The sequence below is a fragment of the Hemitrygon akajei genome, chromosome 16 (assembly GCF_048418815.1).
Source record: "Hemitrygon akajei chromosome 16, sHemAka1.3, whole genome shotgun sequence".
Lineage (NCBI taxonomy): Eukaryota > Metazoa > Chordata > Chondrichthyes > Myliobatiformes > Dasyatidae > Hemitrygon > Hemitrygon akajei.
In genome coordinates, this window is record NC_133139.1 from 23,301,087 (window position 1) to 23,319,762 (window position 18,676).

The 18,676-nt window shown below is 40.0% G+C and overlaps 2 protein-coding genes across 3 annotated transcripts in view; one reads left to right on the top strand and one right to left on the bottom strand.

Annotated features, from left to right (window-relative positions):
- Positions 1–7,355, bottom strand: part of LOC140739823 (thimet oligopeptidase-like) — a 46,623-nt gene extending 39,268 nt beyond the window's left edge. Inside the window, exon 1 of the mRNA XM_073068385.1 lies at positions 7,119–7,355. The gene's annotated coding sequence lies outside the window, so the exon portion shown is untranslated. The remainder of the gene's footprint in view (positions 1–7,118) is intronic.
- Positions 7,356–8,746: 1,391 nt separating this feature from the next.
- LOC140739824 (small glutamine-rich tetratricopeptide repeat-containing protein alpha-like) overlaps positions 8,747–18,676 on the top strand; it is a 49,517-nt gene continuing 39,587 nt past the window's right edge. For both annotated transcript variants that reach the window (XM_073068386.1, XM_073068388.1), the window contains exon 1: positions 8,747–8,858. The gene's annotated coding sequence lies outside the window, so the exon portion shown is untranslated. The remainder of the gene's footprint in view (positions 8,859–18,676) is intronic.

Genomic DNA, 18,676 nt, shown 5'->3' on the forward strand with positions numbered 1-18,676 from the left:
GAGCTATATGATGGACAGCTCATGTTCCACACTGGAGATAGTGTATATGCAAGGTCAGTTGATTTTTTAATCAGACCCACGACGCCAGAGGCAGGGAGGACAGTGGTGAGCTTTGTGTGCCCACGACAAGGGTGGGGATTTTGTTCACAGTGTGGACAAAGGTGTGACCGGTGGGGAGCTATCGGTGTGTTTAATCCTCGCCTGGGTTGATAGCTTACTGTGGAAAACCGGCATTCCTCTTTCTGTGGTCACAAATTGGTGACTTTAAATAAGTTTCAGGAGCAGGAGGACGACGTGGAGGATCGGCATTGGGAAGACAAACCAACTCTCTCTCTTCAACTCTACTCAAATCAAATTCCAGAACTGATTATTTACTATACCACCGTAAGACTGTTATCACCTAAGCTTCTTTATTACTCAATTATACATGCATATACTCTGCCAATCTGTTTACCTAATCTTGTTTTATATTACTTTATCACGTAGTTACTAATAAAATAGAGTTTACAACGGAAGACTCAGACTCCAGGTGTGTCCATTTCTGCTGGTCTTTTTTAACCCGTTACGGGGTACGGAACAGAATTATTTACAAAATATTCAATTCATTGTTTAAACTCAGATGTTGGCTATTATTAATTTTTATTATATGAGAAGGTATTTTACCTTATTTTCTCCTTAATGAACAGCTTTGGTCTTGGTAGAGGTTAGATTTTATTTGTAATAAGTATATTTCAATATAACTATTGATTAACTTACATAAATACAGGGTAATGAGATTGTTATTATGAACAGATATAATGTAATTGGTAAATGAGGAAATCTGCAGATGCTGGAAATTCAAGCAACACACACAAAATCCTGGTGGAACGCAGCAGGCCAGGCAGCATCTATAGGAAGATGCACTGTGGACGTTTTGGGCTGAGACCCTTCATCAGGACTAACTGAAAGGAGAGATGGTAAGAGATTTGAAAGTAGGAGGGGGAAATTCCAATTGATAGGAGAAGACCGGAGGGGGTGGGGTGAAGCTGAGAGCTGGAAAGGTGATTAGTAAAAGGGACACAGAGCTGGAGAAGGGAAAGGAGCATGGGACAGGAGGCCTAAGGAAAAAGAAAGGGAGAGGGGAGCACCAGAGGGAGATGGAGAACAAGCAAAGAGTGATGGGCAGAGACAAAAAAGGGAGGGGGAATAAATAAATCAGGGATGGGGTAAGAAGAGGAGGAGGGGCATTAATGGAAGTAATCAATGTTCATGCCATCAGGTTGGAGGCTACCCATATGGAATATAAGGTGTTGTTCCTCCAACCTGAGTGTGGCTTCATCTTGACAGTAGAGGAGGCCATGGATAGACATATCAGAATGGGAATGGGACGTGGAATTAAAATATGTGGCCACTGGGAGATCCCACTTTCTCTAATTCCATGTCCCATTCCCATTCTGATATGTCTCTTCTGCTGTGGCAATGAGGCCACACTCAGGTTGAACATTATCTTGTATTCCATTTGGGTAGCCTCTAACCTGATAGCATGAACATAGATTTCCCGAATTTCTGGTAATGCCCCCCTCCCCTTCACAATTCCCCATCCCCCTTTCACCCTCTCACATCTTCTGGTCTGTCCATTGTCTCCCTCTGGTGCTCCTCCCCTTTTTTCTCCCCCCCCCACCCCCGCCGGCCTTCTGTCCTCTCCTTTCAGATTCCCCCATCTCCAGACCTGTATGTCTTTCACAAATCAACTTCCCAGCTCTACTCCATCCCCTCCCCTTCCTGGTTTCTCCCACCCCCCCCCCCCCCCCCATCCTTTAAACCTACTCTTTTTTTTTCTTCAGTCCCACTGAACGGTCTCAGCCCGAAACATTGATTGTACTCTTTTCCATAGATGCTGCCTGGCCTGCTGAATCCCCCCAGCATTTTGTGTGTGTTGCTTGGATTTCCAGTATCTGCAGATTTTCTTGTTTGTATCTAGATAGGACAAAATCTTATATATTTTTTCTCTATTAATTTAAACCTCAATTCATTTCTATTCCTTTGAAATATCAACTTCTCATGACTTAACATACTTCAATTAATTCTCCTTCTGACATCATCTATTCCAAAGGAAAATTCCACAGTCTATTCAGTCATTAGCTATTTTCCCCAGACTCTGTTACATTCTTGCACGTCTCCTTGACATTTTTTTTACAATTCAGTCACATCTCTCCTATAAAACATTGGTCAAAATTGGCCATGGTGCTTGAATTGTGCTTCTCCATTCTTACATATTATGCCTTTGCAATTAAAGAAAAAACATTAATATTCCTTTTAAACCAATAGATTGACCAATCTCGAGGAAATCTGCAGATGCTGGAAATTCAAACAACAACACACACAAAATGCTGGTGGAACACAGCAGGCCAGGCAGCATCTATAGGGAGAAGCGCTGTCGACGTTTCGGGCCGAGACCCTTCGTCAGGACCACCAGCATTTTGTGTGTGTTGTAGATTGACCAATCTACTGCTTTTAAGCTTCTATGGAGTTATAGTCCAAGGTCTTCTGCTCGTCCACATCTCAGTTCAGTATCTTCCAGTTTCTTTCCAAATGTGTTACTTCACACAGAGATCCTTTCATTCCACTGATGACCATTTATGTACTCCTGCACCTAAAGGTTTCCTCCACATAGTGAGCTACATTGCCAATTTTCAATGTCATTTTCTAACCACCTTATCACATCTCTTCTGTTTACATCTAGTATTAATGCATACTATAAAATTCAAGCAATCAAGTACTGAGCTATGTAGAATTCCATGAGTAACAATCTTTCAGTTGTTAAAAATAGCTGTCAACCTTTTGTTTCATACCACCAAGCTAATTTGGTCACTCTAAGTGGTTAGAATGTGCATTCACGATATTGCATTCAATTGAGATAAGAAATAGATTCACGTGATAGGTCAAAAATACAAAGGTATGTTGGTACTTCATCATCTGAATTAGGGTGGAGAGTATCTTAAAAGGTAGTACAAACACATGACCAGTTGGCTGAAATACTTGTTTTTGTGAACATAAGGAATTCTGTCTGCAGATGCTAGAAAACTAGGCCAACACACACAAAATACTGGAAGAACTCAATAGGATTCCTGATGAAGGCTCCTGACCCAAAATGAAAACTGTTTATTCCTCTCCATAAATGCTGCCTGACCTGCTGAGTTCCTCCAGTGTTTTGTGTGTTACATGTTTTTGTGTTGTGTTTTTTATTATCTGCTGTACATCGTTAGTTAACATTAGTTAAAATAGTGAAAACACATTAGTTAAAATATAATGAATGTATCTAAAACATCACATAACTTCTACTCATCAACAATTTACTCATCAATGAATCACATCGCTAAGCAGTATTGCACCTATATTGTACTGTCTTCGTGCTTTTATATTTGTGTGCTGTAGCACTTACCTTTTATTTACAGTTATTTTGTAAATAACACTATTCTTTTGTACTTCTGGTTAGATGCTAACTGCATTTCATTGGCTTTGTATCTGTACTCGACACAATGAAAATAAAGTTGAATCTAATCTAATCTAATGTAGATGAATTACAAGTGAGTAAGAACCACACTTCTAACCATTAAGCTAAATTAAAATAATTCATCTTGTTAACAGTGAATCAGCTCTCTGCCTATCACTAAACAGTAACACAGAGAAAAAGCTCAATAGACACCATGCAGTGATCACGAATGATACACAAACATCTACCCTTCTTCTTCTTGTAATGTTTAATGGCGGTTGGCAGACCAACATCAGGTGCATCCCCATCACCTACTGAGTTGGAAAGTGCAGCAAAGAAAACAGGAAGCATATCCATTAAATTCCACCCCCCCAAAAAAATGTCTAAAGCTTTTTCAGAAAGTCAAAACCACACTTAACTGTATATACATTACAATGGCAGAGATATCAGTAATGTTGAGTTAGGTTTGCGAGTCCGGAAAGTGAGACAGGAAATGCATTGAGTTTGAATAGGTATAGTAATCATTTTTTTTTTACATACAATAAAAATTTGACCATTCATGTTCCCCATTACAGACAATATAAAGATGAATATTCAAAAAACTTATGTACATTCAACAAACATACACAGTTAAAACAGTACGCAGAGCATACCTTCCCAATTGTCATGTGCCTCCTTGTCTTAATCAAAGGAAGAAGAAAGCAAGCCCATTCCACATGCTGTTTTATATACCCAGGATGTTTGAAACTGGATACCAGACAGCTATCCAATGGAAAAAGCAGCTGCAGCTTCTAAACCAATGGAAGCAACTTTCGACAATCAGAATAAGGCACACCCCCAAAGGACAACATCCTAATAAACTCTCCATGTTAGACTGTGTCTGTCCCAAAAACCTCAATTTAGCAATTAGATGTTTCCTCTGCACCTCCAAGGTATTGCATCCAAACAATTTATACCGCACCATTTCTTGACAATTACATTCCCTACAGACGCCAGTATCATGCATATTAAACCTGAACAGGGAATTATTCAACCTAATATGTCCAATCCATAAACATGCAAGTATAACTTCTCTTTTTAGACCCATCTACCAGTTGAGTTCCCACCATCCCCGACTTTTATATAAATGCCTCCTTATCCCTTCTTTATTGCCACAGTGAATGAATAGACTTTTTAAATTGTGGCTTTCACCTCCGCCTCATGCAAAGGCACCACTACATTTATAACATTAATTTTAAAGTGATCACTTGGCAAGAACGTCTGCCACCTTGTTTCCTTCAACCCAACGTGGGCAGGAACCCATATGAAATGTATACACAGTCTTAGACCCTGAAGCCTCAACAGATGTTCAATCTCAAGAAGAATGTCTGACTTACAATTTGAAGTACCTGTTCTAATAAGTGTCAGGACCAACAATGAATCAGAGCAGAGAAGTACATAATCAGGGTGCCCTTCTCTGACCCATTCAAAGGGTAAAATAACCATTTCAGAAGTGAATTCTTATACTCTGTTTAATAACTTAATAGTCACCTGAAACCTTGGACATAAACACCTGTACGACCTGTCACCGGATCTTTTGAACCCTCTGTGTAGATCTGCAAGAATCCATAATAACTGTCTTGCAAATATTGCTGAACTTCCTGTGCCACTGACAATCACTCATCTTGATCTTTTCCTGAAGGCCTAAGTCAACCCCAGGCAAAGGGAAAAACAATGGAAGACCGACAGAAATGGGTACACTAGGACCATATTCCACATTAAACAACCCAAGACTTTGTGCTCATTCATTTCCCATCAACCCAAAACTGAAAACCTTACGAATACAGTGCTCCCAACACTGCTAGTGTTGCCAATATTGATCGACCATCACTTATGTTAATTCAATAAACCAATACTCACTATTACCGACCAATAATGCCAAAATTGGGGATGATTTAATAGCACAACATAATCTCATATTTTGAGTCATAGAAAAGTACAACACATAAACAGGCCCTTTGGCCCATCTAGTCCACGCTGAACCATTTAAACTGCCTACTCCTATCGACCTGCATCCAAATCACTGGCCTGAATACCTCTACCATCTATGCACTTATCCAGACTTCTCTTAAATATTGAAATCAAGCTTGCATGCACCACCTGCGCTGCTGTTCATTCCACACTCTCATGACCATTTGAATGAAGCAGTTTCCCTCATGTTCCCCTTAAACTTTTTAAACTTTCACCCTTAAACAATGACCTCCAGTTGTAGCCCCGCCCAACATCAGTGGAAACAGCCTGCTTGCATTTACCCTATCTATATCCCTCATAATTTTGTATACCTCTATCAAATCTCCAATGTTCCTAAAAATAAAGTCCTAACCTGTTCAATGTTTCCTTATAACTCAGGTCCTCCAGTCATGACAACATCCTTGTAAATTTTCTCTGTATTCTTTCAACCATATTTACTCCTTTCCTGTAGGCAGGTGACCAAAACTGCACAAAACACTCCAAATTATACCTCACAACTTCAACGCAACATCACATCTCCTGTACTCAGTATTTTGATTTATGAAGGCCAATGTGCCAAAAGCTTTCTTTATGACCCTATCTACCTATGCTGTCACTTCCAATGAATTATGGACCTGGATTCCAGATACCTTTGCTCTACCACACTCCTCAGTACCCTGCCATTCACTATTCAAGACCTACTCTGGTTGGCCCACCCAAAGCACAACACATCACACTTGTTTGCATTAAATTCCATCTGCCAGTTTTCAGCCAATCCAGATCCCAATGCAAGCTCCGATAGTCTCCCTCACTGTCCAGTACACCCCCTATCTAGGTGTCACCCGCAAATTCGCTGATCCAGTTAACCACATCATCATCCTGATCATTGATTTAGATGACAAACCACAATGGACCCAGCACTGATCCCTGCAGCACTTTAGTCACAGGCCTCCAATCAGAGAGGAAACCATCTACTGCCACTCTCTGGCTTCTCCCACAAAACCAATGTCTAACCACTTTATTATCTCATCTTGAACACCGAGCGACTGAACCTTCTTGACCATCCTCCCATGTAGGACCTTGTCAAATGCCTTGTTAAAGTCCATGTAGACAACATCCACTGCCATGCCTTCATCAACTTTCCTGGCAACTTCCTCACAAAACAGTATAAGATTGGTTAGACACAACCTATCACGCACAAAGACATGCTAGCTATCCTAATCAGTCCACATCTGTCCAAATACTCATAACATCTCATACTCATAAATACCTTCCAATAACTTTTCCGCTTCTGATGTCAGACTCGCCAGACTATAAATTCCTGGTTTATTTTTAAGAACCTTTCTTAAACAGCAGAACAACATTAGCTATCGCCAACCCTCCATAACCTCACCTGTCACCAAGGATAATTTAATTATCTCTGCCAGGGCTCCTGTAATTTCTGCACTTGCCTCCCACAGGGTCTAAGGAAACACCTTGTCAGGCCCTGGGGATTTATCCAACCTAATTTCCCTCAAGACAGCAAACATCTCCTCCCTTGTAATCTGTATTGGGTCCATGACCTCACTGTTGTTTTGGACCATATCCTGAGTAAATACAGATACAAAAAAATCAATTTAATATCTTCCCATCTCTTTTGGCTCCATGCATAGATTACCTTTCTGATCTTCCAGAGGACCAATTTTGTCTTCTGCGATCCTTTTGCTCTGAACATATCTGTCGATTCCCTTAGGATTCTCCTTCACCTTGCCTGCTGGGGCACCTCACGCTTTCCTTTAGCCCTCCTGGATTTCTTTAAGTGTTCTCTTGCATTTCTTATACTCATTAAGTACTTCATTTGTCCCTACCTGCCTATACCTGCTAAGCAATTCCATTTTCTTTCTTAACCTAGGCCTCAAGATATCTTGAGAACCAATGTTCCCGAAACTTATCTTCTTTACCTTTCATTCTGACAGGCGCATACAAGCTTTGTACTCTCAAAATTTCACTTTTGAAGGCCTCCCACTTAGCAAGTACACCTTTGCCAGAAAACAGCCTGTTTCACCCACACTTGCCAGATCTTTTCTGATACCATCAAAATTGAGCTTGAACTTCATCTAGGGCGAGGCTGACCCATAAGCAACACATCCATAATCAATGACAGATTTCATTAAAACAATATACATTTGTGTATGAGACTTCTTACTCATGCCCCAATCACATCCACCTGAGCACATTAATGGCTTTTTTACATTTCTCCAGAATTTTATTCACATGCACCTTCCATGTCAGCTTTGTGCCAATCCACATACCTGAAAACCTCACCAGTGATTCTTGTTTAAGAGATTTACCGTATAACTTGAGATCAATTGTGGGTGCAATGTTCCTTTTCAAAAAAATACAACTTGAGTATTTGCAACAGAAAATTTAAACCCCTAACAATGTCCCCATTCCTCCACTCATTAACGGCTGCCTGCATTTTCCCAACTATATAATTAATATTCCTTCCTCTTTTCCACATTGCACCATCAACAGCATATAATGATTTGGAAATATCTGAGTCAGCACTTAAGAAAATATCATTAATCAGATTTTAAAAGGAGGGGGTTACACACATTCCCTTGTGAAATCTTACATACTTGTGAAGTTGGCGAAATAGGTCAATCAGCGCAAGGGTCTGATTGATTCTCACCAAGTTTCAATATAGAGATAACAACCGCATATTTCCAGGAGACGGGAAGTCGTCCTTCAAGCAGTATTGTATTTAAAAATTTCAAAACCAACGTAAGTTTCCAATCCGATAACAAATATCATCTTTCCCAAGTGATGTCTGACCAGTACCATTAGTTGCCCCTTTAAGTTCACACAACACAGATTCGAATTCCAAGCAGGAACTGGTACATTCTATTCTTTCCTTGGCAGTCTGGGGATTGCCTGACAAAACCGTTTCTCTAGAAGATCTTTCATCTTTACTTAAATTGGCCGAACTATGTACACTGACATATATTTTTGCTAATAACTCTGCTTTTCTTCAGAGTCAGTAACCGCAATCTTCTCCCTACCGTACAAAACCGGCGATACATCTAGTTTTTAACTCCCCCACTTTCTGTATCATACCCCAAATACCTATGTGTATCACCTCCCAATGTTATCACAATACATTCTCGAATTTTCTTTGCCCTTCTCACTACTTTTCCAACTACAGTCAACTTCAACCTTTGTTCCGTAACCACAATCACGAGCAAAAAAAAAGTTCAACCCCATTCACGGCGATGCAAGGCACCAACGCATGCGCTGTGGCTGAAGAGAGAGAGAGAGAGAGACGCGTGGAAGCAGCGCATGCGCTCCGGAATCTGGACGTACAGCTGACGGCGCTTGTGAAGTGCTGTGTTGGTGTTGTTAAGTATTAGAAAAAAAGGTGAGTTTAAAGGGGTATTCTTATAATGAGATCATGCAGGGCCGTCGGAGAAGTGTTGTATAATGAGAAAAGTCTCCGCCGAATCTTAGCGTTATAGATTAGATCATGTGAACGGGCTCATTTCCTGATAGCTAGTTTGGTATTTGCAGGTGAGGAGGCTCCCAGATATGGTAGGCCGAAACTGGAATGTTCTGCACTTCTTTTGGCTGTGTGTAGTTATTTCATGCAGCAATAGCTGTCAGATTCCGTGCACATCTTTTACACTAAGGTATCTTCAGAAGTAACAGTGAAATTTAATGATTCAATAGGGTTGATAGTGCATTTGTTGTACGTTGGCAGTTTCGCCGTTTCATTCAATCTTATCACAACAGATGTGTAACCATGAATGCATGAGAAAAAGGAAAATGTTCCATTCTAGTGGAATCCCGCTTTGAAAGACGAGCTATAGAAAATACCGTGGATATTAGAGATCCGAAAGAAACAATAGAAAATATTGAAAACATCTGTAAACTTTTATAATTGGATGAGATTGCTACGCTTGACTGAATGTTCAGATATTTGACATTTGGGAAGTAACAAAACTGTTTGTTGACAATTTCCAATACTCAGATTGTCCATCTTTGAAGTAAACTTGATAGATTGAGGTAATGTAGAAAGAATTAAAATGCTGTTACACAATGCTCCATATCCATTGTATCTGAAGCAATTGAAGTGAAAACTCAGATGCCAGAAATCTGAAATAAGTCTGGCAACATCTCCAGAGAGAGAAGCTGTTAATGTTTTAGGTTGATGACTTATTCAGAACTGGAATAAGTTAAAAATTAAAACAGAACCAGCTTTATAATCACTGCCATAAATTGCATGAAATGTGTTGTTTTGCAGCACCCGTACTGCGCAAAGACATAAAATTACTATAAACTGCAAAATAAATAGTGCAAAGTAAAAAATGGAATAATGAGGTAGCATTCAAGGGCTGTTCAGAAATCCAATAATAGAGAAGAAGCTGTTCCTGAATTGTTGAGTGCAGGTCTTCAGTCGCCTGTACCTCCTCCCTGGTGGTAGTAATGAGAAAACAAGATAGATACCAGGTGGTGGGGGTCCTTAATGATGAGTGCCGTTTTCTTGAGGTGCTGTTTCATAAAGATGTCCTTGATAGTGGAGAGTGTTGTGCACATGTCAAGTCTATAATGCTCTGAAGCCTCTTCTGATCCTGTGCATGGAGCCTTCACACTAGGCTGTGATGTAACCAGTCAAAATATTCTCCACTATACATCTGTGGAAATTTACAGGAGGCTTTGGTGACCTAAATGGTGTAGTCAATCAGCAGTAGCCTGACATACAGTAGTGCTAGAAAGTTTGTGAACATTGTAGAATTTTCGCTATTTCTGCATAAATGTGATCTAAAATGTGATCAGATCTTCTCTTAAGTCCTAAAACTAGATAAAGAGAACCCAATTAAATACTTAACACAAAAATATTGTACTTGTTCATTTATTTATTGAGAAATATGCAGAAATAGAGAAAATTCTACAGGGTTCACAAACTTCCTAGCACCACTGTAAGTATTACTATTGTCCAGGTTATCCAAGGACGAGTGGAGAACCTGTGAGATTACATCTGTTGTTGACTTATTGTGGCCAATAGGCTAATTGCAGTGGGTCCATGTCCTTGATCAGGCAGGAGTTGATTCTAGCCATGACCAACTTCTCAAAGCACTTCATTGCAGCGGATGTGAGTGCCACTGGACAACAGTCATTGAGGCAGCTCACCCTGCACTGGTGTGATTGGCCCCTTTTTGAAGCAGGTGGGAATCTCTGACTGTAGCAGTGGGAGATTGAATATGTCCTTGAACACTCCTGCTGGTTGGTTGGTACAGGTTCTCAGAGCCCTACCCAGGTACACCATCATGGCTTGATGTCTTGTGAGGGTTTACTCTCTTGAAAGACGTTCTGACATCATCCCCTGAGACAGAGATCACAGTGTCACTGGATGCTGCAGGGATTCACATCATTTTATTCTACTTAAGGCATGCATAAAAGGCATTGAGCTGATCTGTGAACGAAGCATCATAGCCATTCATGATGTTATTTCGCTTTGTAGGAAGTAATGACCCGCAAACCCTGCCAGACTGACGCACGTCTGATTTAATCTCTAACCTCAATTGGAATTGTTTATTCACTCTTAAAGTCACCTCTGTAGGTCATACCTAGACTTGTATAGTTCTGGGTCACCTGTCTTGAATGCCACAGATCTAGCCCTCAGTGAACTATGAAGTTGAACTCACACAATATTCTAAGTGCAGTCTTACCAGTTTATTAAAACACTGTGCTCACAGCAGGAACATTCATCTATTGTCATGCCCAATGAAGTTTCAATGGGATAGAATCAGAGTGACCCACACCCATGATTGTTTTCAGTAGCCACAAAGTGTATCAGTTGGAAGTTAAATTGTGTACAGCATCTTATTTCCTGAAGACTGGTTCTTATTTTAGTTAATCCATATTATGCTATGTAACACTATTCACTCTCCAGATAATGGTACCTAACATATGCTTTGGCTATTCAACCCTTCATCTAGCTGTTTTTGTAGTTGTCATCTAGAGTCTGGTTTTGCTATCCTCAGAAGCAATGTACATCAGATCAATGTTATTATTGTGAAAAATATTCCCTCAAATCCCCTCTAAACCTGACAAGACTGTAACCTTTGGTATAAATATCAATCTTTCAAAGCTCCTCTATATTTTGTTTACCTGATTGAGGTTCTTCCTCGGCCTTCTCCACTTCAAAGAAAATAACTGTTTTCATCTTTTCTCATAACTGAAATACTGCATTCCTGACAATATCCTGGTCAGTTTCCTCTGTACTCCAGCGCATTTTTCACACATAATGGCAACTTGAACTTCATACAGTACTCTTGAGTGTAATCTAACCAGTGTTTTGTAAATTTTCAACATGATGTTTCAACTTTCATATTCAATGTGTCCTGTTGAGGCAGGCCTGTAACATATCTTCCATCAGTCTATCTACCTGTATTATTACTTATAGGGAATAATGGACTTTAACCTGAAAGTCTCCCTGCTTAATCATTTCTTATTGCCCTAGCATTTAGTCTTTATGTCCTACGATTATTTGACTTCCCAAAATGCATCACCTTGTATTTATCAGGATTAAATACCATCTGCCAATGTTCCATCCCACTTTATGTGTGATCAACCTCCCTTGCTATTTACACCAACTTCATTGTCATCTCCTTATAAATTATACTGACTTCATTCACATCCAAAGTCATTAATATATTAGAAACATCAAGGATCCTAATGCCAATCCCTGTGGTACACCACTAGATACAGACTTCCAATCAGACAAGCACCTTACCAATCTTACCCTCGCTACTGTCTTGTTCCTGATATGCTTGTGTGATGTCATGGGATTCCCATTAACCTTACTTGCCAAAGATATTTCATGACTTTTTTTTGCAATCCTAATTTATTTCCCAAGTCGTCTCCCTCACTGTATTCCTTAAGACAATCCTTTGATTCTGTGTAAAGGCAACTAGAATCAAAGGATTGTCTTAAGGAATATAGTGAGGGAGAGGACTTGGGAAATAAATTAGGATTGCAAAAAGACATCTATCTGAGGTAGATCCTGTAATGATGCTACTGAAATCCTAATGCTACCAGTTCCCACTGTCACATACGTGCAACCCTGTAAAAGTACCAGCAGCAACAGAACACACCTGGAGTCTGGTTTTGATGTTAACAAAACACTATCTTATTAGTAACTACGTCATATAGTAACTTAAATCAGGTAAGTCAAGAGTTAACGGTGTTATGCATATATAGGTGTAAATAAAGTACCCAAACTTATTCAAGCTCAAGTGGTAAACGATACAGTCTTACGATGGTATGTAAGAAAGTTCAGTTCAAATGCGCAGGTTAATTAATGCAAGATGTTTGTAATCCAAAGTCGAATGTTGTGAGAAGGCAATTACATCGATATTCCACAGATTCCAAGACAGCAATACAAAGTAACATTAGCAGTAGGTTTTATCTCCGAAGTTGTTCCACTCCACACACGAAGTATCACAGACAGTGATCTTCAATGAATATCCTTTCAATACAAGTGGTACCACACCTGAATTCAGCTACGGGACATCCCAAAGTGGTGGCCACAGGATATTCAAACAGAATCCACGTATGGATTATCACCAACAGTAGCTTATCACAAAGGGGACCATCTTCAAGGGAACCACCACCCAGGCAAGGGTTGACACACCGGTTGATTCCACAAAGTTACCCCAATCACACAACGTGATAGCCACTAATTCAGTTCCACGACATACGAAATAACTCCAACAGTGATTTGCCACAGAAGTGCCTTTCTTCAGTGAATTACCACACCCAGACAAAGGATAAACAAACACGTATTCACAAAGGTTTCCCCTCACCAGAGAACCCACTCCTGTGGATTAACTAAGTGACAACCACACTTTTGTATTCAAATTGAATCAAACCCACCCTCACAGGCTGCTTAGAGAGAGAGTCCAAACAGTGATCTCTTTGTCACTAGGTTTCTTCTGTTTCAAACCTTCCTCTCCTCTTCTCCTTGCAAACTTCTTCCAGTTGCAGCAAACTTGTGAGGGTCATTTATCAATACTCTGGATCAATCTCAACTCACCCCTTTTGGGCTACTGAAAGTTTAAACAGTGACCGACTCACTGGTGTCTTCCATTGACCAAATCCATCTTGACTCTAACTGTGTGTTTCTGTGTGTCTGTAACTGTCCTTGATTGTCCATCAAATAACTCCACCCCTCTCCTCTCCCCCTCCCCCTCCCACCTTCTCCCCCTCAAACAGTATCCAAAAGTCAGTCTCATTCTTCCGGCGTTTTAAAGTGACAGTCCACAGAAAAAATGAACCCTGGGGGTACACAACATCACAAAGTTGTCATCAACTCTTTCTCTCACTGTAGGTGCTGCCAGAAGTCTTAATTTAATTTCCAGATTTTCTGACTGATTAGAAATTTCTTCACTGGTGTCACTATCCTGGAGAAATTTAAATACTTGTTATATTCAAGGCTGAAATAGATTTTAATTTTTAAAGGTTGTCCAGAGACAAGAGGATGGGGCAAGAAAATGGTCTTCAGTTGAGGATCAGGCATGATCTTATTGAATGTCTGGAGGGCTGCCTGGCTTACAGTTCAATTTTTTTTTAGCTTGTTATGAAACTCAGTTCATGTATGATATTAATTTGGACCAGCCATGATCTTATTGAAAGGAGGACGAGTCTCCAGGAGAGACTGGTTTTATTTAGTAGGTTTGTATTTGCCTATTGTTTTTGAGCACTCTGTGTAGTTCGGAAAATAATTCATGCTTTTTATAATATGAATTTGCATCACCATTTCTTTATGGTACCCTTTGCTATTGTTGTTTATCTCTTGTTTTACAAAGGCTCATTCTGTTTTATTCCCACCATGGCTTTGGGCTCTTGCCTGAATCAAAGTACTGTATGGTGTGATTATATTGGTGAATATAGAATGTCGAGCTGATTACTTGTTTCTTTGTCGCATTGTGATATCAACTTATTTTAAACTGTTTTGATTAACATTTATAAAATGTTGGACACTTCTGAGGTGAAATGACGTTACATTTTGCAGAGTTCCTTTGCGAAGAAACAAGTATAAAACACAAAATGCTGGAAAAACCAGACAGTTCAAACAGCATCTAAGGAACAAAGAAAAGAGTTAACATTTCGGGATGGACAAATTCCCTACTTGTTTGTTGATGTAGCTATTTAACTCTGCAGAGAGTCAACCCCTATAAGGCGGCTTCCTTGCGTCTAGTGCGGACTGTGAGCAAGGTTTTAGCCTCAAAAACAAGCTGAGAAGGTGAATGTCATTTGGATATGTTAATAAGAATCAAAAGCTGTTAATTGGATGGAAGTTCTATTAGTCCAGATAGAGTTTACAAAGAATGGGTAAATGCCAAAGACAGGAGAGAGAAAAAATAACTGAGTGACTTAAATATGTATGTTATTTTGTTGTTATTCTGTGCAGTTTTATGTCAAATATTTTGTAAACCTACATAAACTGTGCCATGTGTGCATTCAGTGCGCACGTACTTTTGTCACAGGAAAAAAAAATTGCACAGCTTAAGATTTTTGCACACACTGACTACTAAAACTTAGAGGGAACGTTGTCTGGGAGTGCACATCTCGCACTTACAGCCGCAGAGCACATGTCACAGAATCAGGAAAGCTCACCAACACTTCTACTTTCTGAGGAAGCTGAAGAGAGCTGAACTATGCACATCTATACTCATGGCAGTCTACAGATACACAGCAGAGAGCATCCAAACATGCTGCGTCACTATATGGTATGGAAACTGCACTGTGGTGGACAGAAAGGCACCACTGTGGGAGGACAAAATTGCTCAACACATCACCGGCTCCAACCTACCCGCCATCAAGAATATATACAGGTGTCCCCCGCTTTGCGAATGTTCGCTTTACGTCACTTTGCTTTTACAAAAGACCTACATTAGTAACCTGTTTTCGCATTACAAAGAGGATTTTCGCTCTTATGAAAATTTTTCCCATATAAATTAATGGTTCTTGGCTTTATGCCATTTTGGCTTAAGAAAGGTTTCATAGGAATACTGTACCTTTGTAAGGGGGGGGGGGAACACTTGTATATGGAAAGGAGCCAGTAACATTATGAAGGATTCTGCCCACCCTGCTGATGGACAGTTTGTCCCACTCCCAAAAGGGAGAAGGCTGTGTAGCATCCACGCCAAGACCATCAGACTCAAAATCAGTTACTTTCCCCAAGTAGTAAGGCTGATCCACACCTCTACCCACTTACCCACTCCTCCACACACCTCCATCACCACTACATGATCATTTCCTGTCAGTCACCTTTTGTACAGACACTCCTGTGCTTAGCATTATTTCATGGACATAAAATCAATTCATGTATATAAGCTATCTTATTTATTTATTTATACACACACACACATATATATTTAAAATTATTGCATTCTTTATCTTATTGTGTTTTTTGTGCTTCATCATATCTGGAGTAAAAATTATTTTTTCCCCTTTACACTTGTGTACAGGAAATGATATTAAACAATCTTGAATGGCATCATTCCACTTTAGAAATAATTTTGGAGTCAAATTTCATTGGCTGGCATTAACTCTTGGACATCTGTAGATGCTGTCAAATGTGGAGGTTTGCTGATTGTTAATGGTGCTTTATTTGTTACTGTTACCCCATTGGATTCGCTGTTTCTATGTGGTCTGGCATTATGCTGGGAAATTGTCATTCAGTTCTAATGGCTGCTCATATGTCGTATAAGATGTGAAAATGCACTATTCTAACTGATTATTGGCCTTCAGATTAAAATGCAAAAGAGGAGGGAAACAATTTCTTTTAATTGTTTTAGTTTATTATCTTACATTATTTTTCAGTGCTTTTAATGTTTATTTTGTGTAATAATTTACTTCAACTTTTCATAGTTTTTAGATGTTTCCAAATGTCAGTTTTAAAAATCAAGATCCTTGACAGATGCAAGGCAAAGCATTGCCTATAACTTTCCTTTCAAAACACGTCAAGAGGTTGGGGTCTTTTACACTTGAGCCAGATATCTGATCACTCTAGTTATTTATTTATTGAGGTGCAACACAGAATAGACCTTTCCAGCCCTTTGAGCTGTGCTGCATAGTAATCCCCCGATTTAATCCTCGCCCAATCACGGGACAATTTACAATGACCAATTCACCTTCCAACCAGTAGATCTTTGAACTGTGGGAGGAAATCGGAGCACCCTGAGGAAACCCACGCAGTCATGGTGAGAACGTACATACTCCTCACTGGCAGCGGTAGGAATTGACCACAGGTCGCTAGTACTGTTAAAGCTTTGTGCTAAGCACTATGTTACTGTGCCGCCCCTCTCTGACTTGAAGCCCATTAAGATTGTCCCTCACAAATTTTGGACTGGGAGTCCAAAAGTGTGTAAGCATGAGAAGTACCGGAGTGGCTGGCCGGGCTTAGCACAATCCAATAATTGGTGTAATGAAATTTCATGTTTTCTTGCTTACCATTGAAGGTTTGGTACCCATTAAGGCTTTGAAATCATGTCTTAATTAGCTAATAATTTAGTTATTAATCCTGTCCCAAAACCAAGGAAACTAGGTCAACTATTAGCTTTTTGCTGAAGAATGCAGGTATTTCTGTGGCACAGGCAAAAGCAGGAGCTTTGACAGCCAAACATATTGCTTCTTCAACTACCCGCCTAGTTATTCCAGGATATGATTCAATTGACAAAGCTTAAATCTTTAAAAAGTGTACTCGAAAGGGAGTGACCAAGTGGAAAAGATAATGAAAGATGGTTATGAAATCATGTTCACATCTGTCTTTGGAAAAAATGGCAGAAAATTATCCTGAATAATGTAGCAACAATCTCAATGTGTTCTGCAGTGCTACTTTCATCCTTATACAAAAAATCATAGCAACCTTGCCTCAGGATTCAGTCTGCAACTGGATCTTTTCTTTCTTCAGTTTGAAACAAAACTGCAAGTTTTCTTCATCCCATGAGTGGATCAGGCTCTTAACAGTGGTGTTTATAATTTCCACTTTCTCACTCATCTTGCTAGATCAGCCGTGCAAAGTTGTGGGGGTGAGATAAGATCTGAACCTAATGATAAGTACTTTATTGAAGGTTATAATAAGTACTTTATTGATCCTGAGTGGGAAATTATTTTGTTATAGCAGCAACATTTAAAAACACACTTGGCAATAATAATATTAACTAATAATAAAGTACAGAATAATAATACAGGCAGTCCCAGGTTACATACGAGTAACGTTCCTGAGTCCGTCTTTAAGTCGGATTTTTACGCAAGCCAGAACAAGTACATCCGGTATTTAGCGTCAGTCAAACGTTTGTCTTAGTATATAGTATATATTTTATATTTCTATGCATATAAAACACTTAAGAAACGTATGTATTCCAATAATTAAACCACAGTGTTGCTCAGTAATAATTGTAGCTTTCATTGGGGCAGGGCCTTTCAAATGCTCCATTATTCTCACTTTATCCTTTATCCTATAAAATTGTTCTGATGGTTGACCGACTGTAGCCTAACGCTTTTCCAATGACCGATGGCGTTTCACCTCTTTCCAAACGCTTTATTATTTTCACTTTATTTTCAATCGCGATTGCTTCCCGTCAATGGAACAGAAACAATGCGGGTGGCGGCTCCCAACCTGAGCCGGCTCCCAAGGTCCGCTGGGTCCAAAGGACCACCGCACTGAGACAGGCTAAATGGGACAAGTGGGGGCTGTGCTGGGTTTGGGTATTTGATCCTCCACAATATTCCACGTGGGAATTTAAACTGGAGGTGGCTGTGTTTTTTTTATGAGGTCGAGTTGCAAGCTCGAAATCAACACGGCACGGATGGTACGGGAGTCACTGGATCAACACCAACCTGGCACGGGAGCGGTCTGTCGCTGGATCGAACTCGTGAATCTCCGTTCTCCAGCCCGGCACTGATCTCACTGCGCCACCAGCCGACCGGAACGGGGGAGCGGGGTCAGGGTGAATCTTACTAAGAAAAATTTAAGCCAAATACAAAGTTAAACACTCAACACAGTGTCAACAGCAATGACTTAAAATGGCAGACGGCGTCGCGATCTGACTTAAAATGGCGGACGGCGTTCTCCTTCCTCGGTTCGTAAGTACAAGTCGTCCGTAAGTCGGACGTTCGTAACTCGGGGACTGCCTGTATACACTAATAATTTACCAATGTGTAATAATA